The following is a 15,028-nucleotide window of genomic DNA, read 5'->3' as shown; positions in this document are numbered from 1 at the left end:
CGCCGTGTCGTGGTCTGCCTCTACATCAAGCCGCCGTGTCGTGGTCTGCCTCTACATCAAGCCGCCGTGTCGTGGTCTGCCTCTACATCATCAAGCCACCGTGTCGTGGTCTGCCTCTACATCAAGCCGCCGTGTCGTGGTCTGCCTCTACATCATCAAGCCGCCGTGTCGTGGTCTGCCTCTACATCAAGCCGCCGTGTCGTGGTCTGCCTCTACATCATCAAGCCTGCGTGTCGTGGTCTGCCTCTACATCAAGCCGCCGTGTCGTGGTCTGCCTCTACATCAAGCCGCCGTGTCGTGATCTGCCTCTACATCATCAAGCCGCAGTGTCGTGGTCTGCCTCTACATCAAGCCGCCGTGTCGTGGTCTGCCTCTACATCAAGCCGCCGTGTCGTGGTCTGCCTCTACATCAAGCCGCCGTGTCGTGGTCTGCCTCTACATCAAGCCGCCGTGTCGTGATCTGCCTCTACATCATCAAGCCGCCGTGTCGTGGTCTGCCTCTACATCAAGCCGCCGTGTCGTGGTCTGCCTCTACATCATCAAGCCGCCGTGTCGTGGTCTGCCTCTACATCAAGCCGCCGTGTCGTGGTCTGCCTCTACATCAAGCCGCCGTGTCGTGATCTGCCTCTACATCATCAAGCCGCCGTGTCGTGGTCTGCCTCTACATCAAGCCGCCGTGTCGTGGTCTGCCTCTACATCATCAAGCCTGCGTGTCGTGGTCTGCCTCTACATCAAGCCGCCGTGTCGTGATCTGCCTCTACATCATCAAGCCGCCGTGTCGTGGTCTGCCTCTACATCAAGCCGCCGTGTCGTGGTCTGCCTCTACATCAAGCCGCCGTGTCGTGGTCTGCCTCTACATCATCAAGCCGCCGTGTCGTGGTCTGCCTCTACATCAAGCCGCCGTGTCGTGATCTGCCTCTACATCAAGCCGCCGTGTCGTGGTCTGCCTCTACATCAAGCCGCCGTGTCGTGGTCTGCCTCTACATCAAGCCGCCGTGTCGTGATCTGCCTCTACATCAAGCCACCGTGTCGTGGTCTGCCTCTACATCATCAAGCCGCCGTGTCGTGGTCTGCCTCTACATCATCAAGCCGTCGTGTCGTGGTCTGCCTCTACATCATCAAGCCGCCATGTCGTGGTCTGCCTCTACATCAAGCCGCCGTGTCGTGGTCTGCCTCTACATCAAGCCGCCGTGTCGTGATCTGCCTCTACATCATCAAGCCGCCGTGTCGTGGTCTGCCTCTACATCAAGCCGCCGTGTCGTGGTCTGCCTCTACATCAAGCCGCCGTGTCGTGGTCTGCCTCTACATCAAGCCGCCGTGTCGTGATCTGCCTCTACATCAAGCCACCGTGTCGTGGTCTGCCTCTACATCATCAAGCCGCCGTGTCGTGGTCTGCCTCTACATCATTAAGCCGCCGTGTCGTGGTCTGCCTCTACATCATCAAGCCGCCATGTCGTGGTCTGCCTCTACATCAAGCCGCCGTGTCGTGGTCTGCCTCTACATCAAGCCGCCGTGTCGTGATCTGCCTCTACATCATCAAGCCACCGTGTCGTGATCTGCCTCTACATCATCAAGCCGCCGTGTCGTGGTCTGCCTCTACATCAAGCCGCCGTGTCGTGATCTGCCTCTACATCAAGCCGCCGTGTCGTGGTCTGCCTCTACATCATCAAGCCGCCGTGTCGTGGTCTGCCTCTACATCAAGCCGCCGTGTCGTGGTCTGCCTCTACATCATCAAGCCGCCGTGTCGTGGTCTGCCTCTACATCAAGCCGCCGTGTCGTGGTCTGCCTCTACATCATCAAGCCGCCGTGTTGTGGTCTGCCTCTACATCAAGCCGCCGTGTCGTGATCTGCCTCTACATCAAGCCACCGTGTCGTGGTCTGCCTCTACATCATCAAGCCGCCGTGTCGTGGTCTGCCTCTACATCATTAAGCCGCCGTGTCGTGGTCTGCCTCTACATCATCAAGCCGCCATGTCGTGGTCTGCCTCTACATCAAGCCGCCGTGTCGTGGTCTGCCTCTACATCAAGCCGCCGTGTCGTGATCTGCCTCTACATCATCAAGCCACCGTGTCGTGATCTGCCTCTACATCATCAAGCCGCCGTGTCGTGGTCTGCCTCTACATCAAGCCGCCGTGTCGTGATCTGCCTCTACATCAAGCCGCCGTGTCGTGGTCTGCCTCTACATCATCAAGCCGCCGTGTCGTGGTCTGCCTCTACATCAAGCCGCCGTGTCGTGGTCTGCCTCTACATCATCAAGCCGCCGTGTCGTGGTCTGCCTCTACATCAAGCCGCCGTGTCGTGGTCTGCCTCTACATCATCAAGCCGCCGTGTTGTGGTCTGCCTCTACATCAAGCCGCCGTGTCGTGGTCTGCCTCTACATCAAGCCGCCGTGTCGTGATCTGCCTCTACATCATCAAGCCGCCGTGTCGTGGTCTGCCTCTACATCAAGCCGCCGTGTCGTGGTCTGCCTCTACATCAAGCCGCCGTGTCGTGGTCTGCCTCTACATCAAGCCGCCGTGTCGTGGTCTGCCTCTACATCAAGCCGCCGTGTCGTGATCTGCCTCTACATCATCAAGCCGCCGTGTCGTAGTCTGCCTCTACATCAAGCCGCCGTGTCGTGGTCTGCCTCTACATCATCAAGCCGCCGTGTCGTGGTCTGCCTCTACATCAAGCCGCCGTGTCGTGGTCTGCCTCTACATCAAGCCGCCGTGTCGTGATCTGCCTCTACATCATCAAGCCGCCGTGTCGTGGTCTGCCTCTACATCAAGCCGCCGTGTCGTGGTCTGCCTCTACATCAAGCCGCCGTGTCGTGATCTGCCTCTACATCATGCCACCGTGTCGTGGTCTGCCTCTACATCATCAAGCCGCCGTGTCGTGGTCTGCCTCTACATCATCAAGCCGCCGTGTCGTGGTCTGCCTCTACATCATCAAGCCGCCATGTCGTGGTCTGCCTCTACATCAAGCCGCCGTGTCGTGGTCTGCCTCTACATCAAGCCGCCGTGTCGTGATCTGCCTCTACATCATCAAGCCACCGTGTCGTGATCTGCCTCTACATCATCAAGCCGCCGTGTCGTGGTCTGCCTCTACATCAAGCCGCCGTGTCGTGATCTGCCTCTACATCAAGCCGCCGTGTCGTGGTCTGCCTCTACATCATCAAGCCGCCGTGTCGTGGTCTGCCTCTACATCAAGCCGCCGTGTCGTGGTCTGCCTCTACATCATCAAGCCGCCGTGTCGTGGTCTGCCTCTACATCAAGCCGCCGTGTCGTGGTCTGCCTCTACATCATCAAGCCGCCGTGTTGTGGTCTGCCTCTACATCAAGCCGCCGTGTCGTGGTCTGCCTCTACATCAAGCCGCCGTGTCGTGATCTGCCTCTACATCATCAAGCCGCCGTGTCGTGGTCTGCCTCTACATCAAGCCGCCGTGTCGTGGTCTGCCTCTACATCAAGCCGCCGTGTCGTGGTCTGCCTCTACATCAAGCCGCCGTGTCGTGGTCTGCCTCTACATCAAGCCGCCGTGTCGTGATCTGCCTCTACATCATCAAGCCGCCGTGTCGTGGTCTGCCTCTACATCAAGCCGCCGTGTCGTGGTCTGCCTCTACATCATCAAGCCGCCGTGTCGTGGTCTGCCTCTACATCAAGCCGCCGTGTCGTGGTCTGCCTCTACATCAAGCCGCCGTGTCGTGATCTGCCTCTACATCATCAAGCCGCCGTGTCGTGGTCTGCCTCTACATCAAGCCGCCGTGTCGTGGTCTGCCTCTACATCAAGCCGACGTGTCGTGATCTGCCTCTACATCAAGCCACCGTGTCGTGGTCTGCCTCTACATCATCAAGCCGCCGTGTCGTGGTCTGCCTCTACATCATCAAGCCGCCGTGTCGTGGTCTGCCTCTACATCATCAAGCCGCCATGTCGTGGTCTGCCTCTACATCAAGCCGCCGTGTCGTGGTCTGCCTCTACATCAAGCCGCCGTGTCGTGATCTGCCTCTACATCATCAAGCCGCCGTGTCGTGGTCTGCCTCTACATCAAGCCGCCGTGTCGTGGTCTGCCTCTACATCAAGCCGCCGTGTCGTGGTCTGCCTCTACATCAAGCCGCCGTGTCGTGATCTGCCTCTACATCAAGCCACCGTGTCGTGGTCTGCCTCTACATCATCAAGCCGCCGTGTCGTGGTCTGCCTCTACATCATTAAGCCGCCGTGTCGTGGTCTGCCTCTACATCATCAAGCCGCCATGTCGTGGTCTGCCTCTACATCAAGCCGCCGTGTCGTGGTCTGCCTCTACATCAAGCCGCCGTGTCGTGATCTGCCTCTACATCATCAAGCCACCGTGTCGTGATCTGCCTCTACATCATCAAGCCGCCGTGTCGTGGTCTGCCTCTACATCAAGCCGCCGTGTCGTGATCTGCCTCTACATCATCAAGCCACCGTGTCGTGGTCTGCCTCTACATCATCAAGCCACCGTGTCGTGGTCTGCCTCTACATCATCAAGCCACCGTGTCGTATCTAGTTAGTCAAAGACCTATCTAGCTTGTCAAAGACCTATCTAGTTTGTCAAAGACCTATCTAGTCTGTCGAAGACCTATCTAGTTTGTCAAAAACCTCTCTAGTTTGAAAAGTTTTACAAATGTATCTTGTGCTAATGAATGGTGCATGTCTGTCTTTACAAAATAACTACATTGAATATATAGTTATATAGTTATATTTTATCTGCGCTCTACTGACTGGGACAAATAATATGTTGTAGACACCAGGAGAAAGAATTTCTGAAGCCGAGTCTCAGGATCGAACCTCGTTGTAGAAGCATACTGCTTTTCCCTATGTCCCTCTAGCTCAGCGGTTCTCAACTTTTAAACTCGGCGACCCCATTTTACAATCCCCCACACTGCCGCGACCCACACACACACACACATATATAGAAATAGAAGAATAGGCAATAACAATCCATAGTTTCGATGGTCTAAGGCGACCTCTAGCAAATGGTCAATCGACCCCCAAAGGGGTCGCGACTCACAGGTTGAGAACCCCTGCCCTAGCTGGTTAAGAAAATCACTAGAAAATGTTTGAGAAATACTTGGTTAAAGGAAATTTTAAAATTATGAACTCAACACTAAATAAACTTATGCTCACACATACCATTGGTCAATTGGATAACTGATCTTGGGGAGGATGTGCATGTTTTACCATGGACTTAATCGAAGCAATGCGCCTCCAATCGATCACAACCTTTACATTGAGAAGAGAACACGCCCCCGAGAAGATCTTAATTAAAAATACTCATCCGCAAAGAGCACGCAAGTACTTCATAAATATTAAATCAGAGAGACTTTCATTATAATGGTTCATTTATTCAGCGCAAATAGGCGATTTTTTTTATTGGTTGCCATTGGTTTCAGCACAAACAGTCCGCAGAATCAATGCAGCCAGCCCGAGAAAATGGCTACTTGATTACTTTTGTGTTGTTACTTCATTGTTACATTCTTACCTGGACAAAAATGTCCATTTAATCCTCTCTAGGAAAGAGATTTCTTCCTCAGAATTTCGCGCAAGACACGTGACTAGCACGCGAATCTTAAATGAAATAGTTGACCTGTTTTTAGCACCCCCCCCCCCCGCCCGTCCTTGTCCACTGTTCCATCGTTTTCAGAGAGTAGGACCGTTGCATGGTGAAAACTGGAGACAAAGAATGAGGGGGTGGGTGAGGGCATCATTAAACAAAAGACAACAAAACTCACAAAACGATGGAATTTGAAGCAAATATTGAAAGAGGGCCGGTAGCGGGAGCCTTGCTGTCTGGGGGGGGGGGGGGCTTGAGTAGAGCACATTCTTTGAAACCTTGATTTGGGGAGCTAGAGGTAGGGTTAGGATGTCTAAGTATTGACTGATCAAAACTAAACTAGTTAGACTAAATAGAGTCTCAAAGCCCTCTGCCTATTTAACTATCTATCTATCTATCTATCTATCTATCTATCTATCTATCTATCTATCTATCTATCTATCTATCTATCTATCTATCTATCTATCTATCTATCTATCTATCTATCTATCTAAGCTATCCATCTATTAATGTTTCTCTCTCTCTCTCTCTCTCTCTATATATATATATATATATATATATATATATATATATATATTGTTACGTATTTCTGAATCTTCTGGCTAGATGTACTAGTAGGCACACAAATAAAAACACTGCAAAGAACTTGACGACTAAACTTTCAGTTTCATATAACTTTAATGACTATTAACTCTAACAATTCGTTACTTGAACATGTAGCGTAGAAGACTGTACAATATCTGTCAATTTACAGTTAGCTATACTTCGTTGCAATACATCTCTTCACTTCGTTGCAATTCATCTCTTCTCAACTTTCCTCGAGCCGTATTACACAGAACAGACCAACGACACACTTCCCAGTGTCGCTCCAGGTCTCCTAAAGCTGAACCAAGTCGTACTCAAGTCTACCGAATCAGAGCCGCACACGTCTTACATCGACTGTATCGACTGTAACGGCTCAAGTCCACTGTAGTTCGCTGTATAGACTTTAACTTTAACGACAGTAGTCCACTCCAGTTAACTCTACCCTAGTTAACTTGCATCGAGTCGTACACATTTCTCTTCCACAGAGCCGCACACGTCTTACACCGTCTGTATCGACTGTAACGGCTCACTCACGACTCCATACGACTCCATACGACTGACTTTCACATTAACTCTCTGGCTTATATAGAGTCCCTAATCGCTTGTCCAAAGTTGCACAAACACGGCTAGTATTCTCTGAAATAACACGTGAGGAAACGTCACATCCTGTCTTTGTTTATACACGTAGATTCCAGAAAACACTCGCTGCAGTGTCATCAAGTCGGGGTCACACGTAGTGACCTTTATCTGTCACTGTTCATTAGTAACTGTCCCCCTACTTAGATCTGTTCGTCCCCTGGAACAACACGTGTGGACACGTCACATCCTGTCTTTGTTTGTACATGTAGATTCCAGGGAACACTAGCTGCTGTGTCATCTCGCCGGGGTCATACGTTGACCTCTACCTATCACTGTTCATTTGTAACACTGCCCCCTTCTTAGATCTGTTCGTCTCGAACAGATTCTACTTCATCACGATACTGATGAAATCGATCGACGATCAAGTAGGAAGCTTTGGTGGTTGCCCCCTTCTCAGAGATGTTCTTTCAATCTGGCAGTTGTCCATCTTCTTTCCATAGAAGAATGGGAGCCAAATCCTCATTTTTCAGCAGTTCCTCACAAATGTTTTCATCAATCTTGATATGGAAACATCGACCTTCAGATGACTACATTGGGCACTCTTGTCGAGAAAATTCATCAGCATTCTAACGAGTTCGTGCTTCACTGGCTGAGTTTTACATTCTCCAGCATCTTTTTACAGAGCTTCTTCAGAGATACACAGGTTCATAACAGTACAGCAATATTCACATGTTCTTCTTACAACAGCAACTGACTTTGGGTTTGTACAATGCCTGTTGGGTTGATCTTCTTGTACAGTTCTGTCACAGATGGTTACTCACTACAGTTCTGACATCTTAAACTACTTCTTTTCTGTCCTTCTTGCTTCTGACTTAATTAGCGTTTTTCTAAAAACCTCTGTTATAATTCATCAAACCTATTCTTATGAGAAATGTTCTTACATTATTCTTTAGTGGCTTCACACTTTCAACTGATTCGTAAGGCTTTCTTCTTTGGTTTATGGTCCCGGACAGAATCTTTCTAAAAACATGGGCTGTGGAGTTTCATTAGTGCAGGTGGGGGTCTATCAGTGGGAGAAGTGGTGGGCTTGTTTTCTAACAAGATGGGCTATGGAGTTTCATAAATGCAGGTGGGGGTCTATCATTGGGAGAAGTGGTGGGCTTGTTTTCTAACAGCATGGGCTATGGAGTTTCATCAGTGCAGGTGGGGGTCTATCAGTGGGAGAAGGGGTGGGTTTGTATCTTGATCTTGTTGGAGCCATCCACGTTGCACTCTGCATATGTCGCTTTCTCCGCCTCCTCAATTTGATATTTCTTTGGTTGCGTTGATGTCGTTGTCGTTGTCTTGCTTTCCTGTCGATCAATGCTGATGGCAGCGACTTAGCACATAGGAAGGCATAGTATTTCATAGCTGTAGTCATCAAGACTGTTGATCTAACAAGTTGCTTCAGCATTATTCTTCGATGGGTGCTTTGCGACTGAGCTGCAAGTCCACTTGAAGGCAAGGTGTCAAACACGTCATCACCTTCATCCGAGTCTGGAGGACTCGATTGTGGGGCAGGTTGATAACATTCAACGTGCAAAGGTCCATCAACTTCAGCATCAGTTTCTATTGTGTTTCCTTGACTTTGACCAGGACTTCTCGCGCTGATCTTGACAGCTGGACAAGCTTCTGTTAAGTCTAGAGCTTGTTGGTGTATTTCTAAGCATTCACAGTCTTCTTGCATAGCTACGTACGTACAGTTCTTGTCAAACGCATGGGTGCAATAATCCAGCTTCGAGTTCCTCTCGTAGACAATGGCAGATAGACAGAAGTCTTTAAGGCCCACAGCAACAGGCTTGGACGCAGACCCAACGTTGTCTTGATCTGTTTGGCTAGTTGAGGTACTCATATCAGGTATATCTATAGCTAAAGCTTCGGTCAAACTATAGGTCTCTTCTATTGTTTCTTCAGCGGTCTCATTCTGCTTCTCGTTGAAATAGTAACAGCTACCGTCTCTTTTCATTTCTTGTGGGCCACATTCGTTTGGTTTGCTATCACAGTCACAGACAGCACAACCATCACCAGCATCCCTATCGTAATTGTCTGTATCGCCACATTCTTGGTTGGACAATTGTTCGCTGTTCATCAATGGTGTAGTTCTTTCATCTGTCGACTCAATCTGATACTGTTGAGTGTTCAGTAGCTCGTTCATCATGATTCTCGTTTGATCTTTTATCGTATTTGTTTGTTCTTCTGTCTTATTGGGCGTGGTAGCTATTTGTTCATTCTCATTCATGACTTTGATCAACTGGTTAAATGAAGAAAATCTAGTGTTGATTTCTGATTCTATCTCCTTAATGCTCTCTTTCACCGAGTTCATTTTGTATTGCAAAGTTCTCAGGAGCTCCATCGTATTAGGTTTGATTTCAAATTGGCAGGTGTCTGGATTCTCATCTTCCTCCAACAGGGCTTGTCTGAGACGTGCTGTTAGCGTTTCCTTATTTCCGTTAAGCTGTAGACCTCTTTCTCGAAGCTCTTGTCTAAGTTCTTTCATGTCAAGTTCATTAAGAAGTTTGATGGAACACATTCTAGCCAGAAAGATCCCACTTCTGACACCAATTGTTACGTATTTCTGAATCTTCTGGCTAGATGTACTAGTAGGCACACAAATAAAAACACTGCAAAGAACTTGACGACTAAACTTTCAGTTTCATATAACTTTAATGACTATTAACTCTAACAATTCGTTACTTGAACATGTAGCGTAGAAGACTGTACAATATCTGTCAATTTACAGTTAGCTATACTTCGTTGCAATACATCTCTTCACTTCGTTGCAATTCATCTCTTCTCAACTTTCCTCGAGCCGTATTACACAGAACAGACCAACGACACACTTCCCAGTGTCGCTCCAGGTCTCCTAAAGCTGAACCAAGTCGTACTCAAGTCTACCGAATCAGAGCCGCACACGTCTTACATCGACTGTATCGACTGTAACGGCTCAAGTCCACTGTAGTTCGCTGTATAGACTTTAACTTTAACGACAGTAGTCCACTCCAGTTAACTCTACCCTAGTTAACTTGCATCGAGTCGTACACATTTCTCTTCCACAGAGCCGCACACGTCTTACACCGTCTGTATCGACTGTAACGGCTCACTCACGACTCCATACGACTCCATACGACTGACTTTCACATTAACTCTCTGGCTTATATAGAGTCCCTAATCGCTTGTCCAAAGTTGCACAAACACGGCTAGTATTCTCTGAAATAACACGTGAGGAAACGTCACATCCTGTCTTTGTTTATACACGTAGATTCCAGAAAACACTCGCTGCAGTGTCATCAAGTCGGGGTCACACGTAGTGACCTTTATCTGTCACTGTTCATTAGTAACTGTCCCCCTACTTAGATCTGTTCGTCCCCTGGAACAACACGTGTGGACACGTCACATCCTGTCTTTGTTTGTACATGTAGATTCCAGGGAACACTAGCTGCTGTGTCATCTCGCCGGGGTCATACGTTGACCTCTACCTATCACTGTTCATTTGTAACACTATATATATATATATATATATATATATATATATATATATATATATATTTATATATCTTTCTGTTGTATTAAGAAATATTAGAACCTAGGCATGTATTTGTGTAAGGAGGGTAGCTATATTGAACTTGTATCTCTAAGGCTCATGAAGAAAGAGCAAAACCTTGTTTAAGAAATTATATTTAAAGTTCTGTTTATTTATGTATGATGTAAGTTTAATGTAGTCAAAATGTTTTGGGTTCTCCCTACCCAGCCCCCCCCCCCCTTTAAGTACCCTAACCATCTTTATCCTTTTTTTCTCTCCCAACTCAGGCGTTGTATAGTTTGGATATCATATATACACCAGCTCAAGTAGGTCATATAGTACTGTTATGGCCCCGCCGTGCACACCGCCATCCAGAATGGTGCGGAAGGTGCGCACTATTAGTGACTAGACTAGCAAGTCATGTCCACAGAGAGAACGATTTCCGCCCAAGTCTGGAGCTAATGAAGATGTTGTGTTCAAGGCAGACGTTGTCTTATGTATGTGATGTCCTCGTGTGAATAAACATCTATCCCTCGTTGAGTTGCCTCCCTTCAGTTATTACAGTACAGAGTTATTCCTTCTATAGTACAGAGTTATTCTTTCTATAGTACAGAGTTATCCTATCTATAGTACAGAGTTATCCCATCTATAGTACAGAGTTATTCCTTCTCCCGACCTTGGATACGGAAATATATTAATGTTATTTTTATTACATTGTTGATATTCATATGTATTCAATGAACTGAGAGTTATGGAGATATGGTTCAATGTAAACCTGTGGCCTAACTGATTTGCTGACTGATAAACTAATTGATGGTTTTCTAAAGGCTATTCCTTCATTCAAGGCTTTAAGGTTTTTTACTACTACTAGTGAATCATTTTTTTTTTATTTTTAATTTTTAAAAAATGCTTTCATTGTAAATTTTCCAAAAATTAAACGGTTTACTTTTAGAAAACAAAAAACAAGTAGCCGTTGCGCCATTTAATGCTAATCTATTCACATTTATGTGAAAGAGTGTATGGAAATCCAAGAGTTTCAGCTGCCAAATTCTGAAATAAGTTTTTCTCCACAAATATAGAAGTATGAAGTAAATTACAAGAATTATACAGGTCTTAGGGATTTTTTGTAAAGCAAACTTGTTGATATAAAGAAAAAGGACTGGGAAGATCAATGGGAGAGATCAACTGAATAATCAATGAACAGGGGGCAAGCTAAAACCTTTTCACACCAGATATTTGCTCTTTGCTGTTTAATTCAATCTTGTTCTATTTAGCGGATTGTTCTAACTTACTGTAATTGTATCGACCTAATGTGCTAACATTTTCAATTCAGCGATCTACAATCTTGACTTGAGACACGCGACGATAGAATGTTGTTTTAACCCTTAACGGCCGCTCCGTTCTTATGATCCCTCTTGAAATGTAACGCAGACTCGAAACTTGTCGACACTTAGTTATCTCAGAGACAAATCTTCCATTTCGGAAACTAGGCAAGTCAATGCCAAGGCCCTCACGGTAGGTGCTCAGCACTGGAGCGAAGTGACAAGATACTTTTCACTGTCAGTGGCCCAGAACGACAGTTTTTTTTTTTGGGGTGTCACTATTAGCGTGTCACGTTTACCTACTCACCTTTGTGGCACGTCATGACACCGGTTCTCAAACGTCAACTTTGGAGAACTATTCTGTATAAACTTTTGTCAGCTTCAGTGAGAGGTTCCTATTGTCGTGTTTCGCCCGGTACACATTTACTTTTGATTGCTTTTGTTTCTTTCAAAATTACTTTACTAACTTCTTTTAAACAAGGTTACAAAGATACTTTGAATATTGTAATTTATTATGTCTTCTATCTTTTCCAATTAATTGTTTTTATCCTGGAATCAAGCTGAAGCCCCGGGCTAAAATGGGTTGCTTTATATCTGTGGTTTAGAGATTAGTAGAATGTAATCATAAATTAACATCTCGATTAGATCATCCTCAAGACATCCGCTCCTCAGTCAAGTGTTGTATACACCTTTCAGTCTTCACATTTTTTCTGACTTCTTTTTAAATTTGTTTCCAGATCAATAGCTGTTTGGGGGCCTTCCTCCAAAGCGTTTTGCCAAAGCTAGGATGCATTAGGAGCTTATTTATTGATTGATTTATTATTGTATAAAAAGCAGTTGATAATCCTACAAATCCTTTCTGTGTCCACTTTTGAAAGTGAGGCTCTGTTGTTTCAAGAATCCTTTCCTTCAATGAAAAGGTCTCACTATTTTAGGTGCGAGTATATGTTAAGGTGATATCTGTGCTTGGCTAACGGAAATGTCAGACTTAGAGAATCGTCTAGCAAGCTGTGATGTTGAATGTCTGTCTGACATGCTCATAAACTTAAATAAAGCTTCAGGAGGCGGAGCTATGTTATTAGAAAGCTGGGATATTTGGCCGGGTATAGGATGTGGTGGGGGGTGGGCAGGGATGTCGAGCTCGGTAAAGCTCGGATGTCACGTGTGAACATTTGTGGCATGAAAAAAAAAGTCACCTATCAAATATCACTTTGGAAAGCTGTGAGGAGGCTTTGTTATCGATCCTGTCCGTAATGAATATTGTTCAGTATTTAATGGGATAAGAAGTTAGTTTTAAAGCACTCGGCCTAGCATAAAATAGTCACTAATTGGAGTCCCGGGTGTAGAGTTGTCAAAGGGAAAGTAAAGATGGTTGTTGTAGTCATTTACTGCAAGTGTTGGTCATAGAGACGTTTAAAAAAATATTACATCAAAATATTTGGTCGAAAATGTAAGACTTGTTCTTTTTAAACAATGGAAAAAAATAATAATTATCTGTTGCATGGTTTACTGAAGTTCTTGCAGAATGAAAGAATAAAATATGTCCTCAACAAATATGTAATAGACTTGTTGATATTTATATGAAGTTTGGACAGACTTAGGCTTAGTTTTAGGTCCTCCCGCGCCTTTCGGGGCATTGGCCGGCAAGCTCTCTTTTCAGAGATCGGTCCTACAACCTCTTCCCAATTGATGCCCATGGATGTTAGATTTTCTAGGAAGCTACGACGTCTTGCTGTGAGTGGACGGGCTGGATTTCCTATTCGCTCTTCATGTTATGGCTACCTTTGGTCCACGTGATGCGTCTTGTCTGAGGATGTGTGAATCCAGTACGGCGTTCAGTTACCACTTCACATGGAGGAGGGGAGGCCAGTGCCTGGGCGAGAAAAGACTTCTCTTTAGGTCACGTGATCTCAATAGGCTATTCTCAGTCATCGCTGTTAAGTCAAATTAAAGTTTCTTCTTCAACCTTTATGGATGACTTTGTGAATGACTGTGTAGATGACTTCCACGTCTCACAAGAACAGACTGATAATGTAAAAAAAAAATATTATGAAAACGTTTACGAACATTTTAGTAAACACACACACACACACACATATACATAACTTATCTTATTAATTACAGAGTTTACTTCAAAGGAGATTATTATGTCCTACGCGTATCCATGTCTCAAGCTTATCATGAATGTTAAATTAAATTGTTAATCAGTGAATTACAATCTTGTCGTTGGTTTTCCTGGAGACAACCCATTCCATTCTCTAATAGCACTAGGGAAGAATCTGCACTAATGCAAATTTGTCGTATCACATGGAACAAGAAATGTGCCTTTATCTTTGTATCTTTCTAAGCATATAATTTAAGGCGCGTTGTCTGTGCGGGTGTAGTGTAACTGAGTTGATTTTCTGCGTGCGTCCAGTGTGTCAGACGGTCATGTCCAGTGTGTATGTTTCTTGTCCAGTGTGTGTGTGTGTTTATAGTACTTCATCAGTGTTATGCCAGACGTGCTGGTTTCATTCACTGTTTACTGTAGTCTAATTTTGTCGAATTAAGCCATGTTATTGGTATACTAGTATTTGTTGTTTCATTACACTGGAATTTTTAATTTCGGGAAATTTGGGCGCCACTGAGTCCGCCCAGCTCTAATGGGTACCTGACATTAGTTTGGAGAAATTAAAGGCGGTTGGCCGTTGTGCTGGCCATATGACACCCTCGTAGACAGTCGATCCTTGTGATCGCATGGTCTGAAAAGGGAACTCTTAACTATTTCATTGGTTGTATGTATTATTGCTTCTTTACTTGTATGTCTTCTATCCTAGAGTGTCTCTAAATTTAGTAATTTTACTAAAGGTGTTACTCTAATGAAATGGGAATATTCGTTTGTCATAAATCTCGCTGCTCTATTTTGCGTCTGTTTTAGTTTCTTAATATTTTCTTTAATTAAAGGGTCCCAAACAGAGAACGCATATTCTAATATTGGCCTAACCAATACCTTACCCCACTCACCCACACGCGCACCTTAAAATGCTGTTCATTCAGATTAGACCATTGTGCAACATGTTTATGTCTAGCGAGTCCACTTTAGTAGAGATGTGGGAGTGAAGAGGTCAACTAAAGGAAAAGTTTGACTTCCCACGTAAAGTTTATAGTTCACTGCGTAGTCTGTACTCACGTCTCGTGACCTGTGTGGGTGGTTGCATTAGCATAGTTTAGTACCTGATTTAGACTGGAGTACCCCACATGCCCAAATCTGAACTTTAATTTATCATTGCTCTGACACGAAGTCGAGTAAGGGTAATAAAGATATAATTAAGAGACACAATCTTCACTTGATCTAGAAACAGCAAAACATAGGACTTGAGATAGACATACATAACTAGGTCTGGACATCATACTGCTAACACTAAGCCACTAGTAGATGATTGAAGCTTTATTCCCC

General features: G+C 45.6%; 1 protein-coding gene across 1 annotated transcript in view; it reads left to right on the top strand.

Annotated features, from left to right (window-relative positions):
• The window catches only part of LOC129926877 (uncharacterized), a 77,074-nt gene that overhangs the window by 19,791 nt on the left and 42,255 nt on the right, over window positions 1-15,028 (top strand). The gene's annotated exons all lie outside the window — the stretch shown is intronic.

The sequence above is a fragment of the Biomphalaria glabrata genome, chromosome 6, assembly GCF_947242115.1.
Source record: "Biomphalaria glabrata chromosome 6, xgBioGlab47.1, whole genome shotgun sequence".
Taxonomy (NCBI): domain Eukaryota; kingdom Metazoa; phylum Mollusca; class Gastropoda; family Planorbidae; genus Biomphalaria; species Biomphalaria glabrata.
This window is presented reverse-complemented; position numbering and strand designations above follow the sequence as displayed.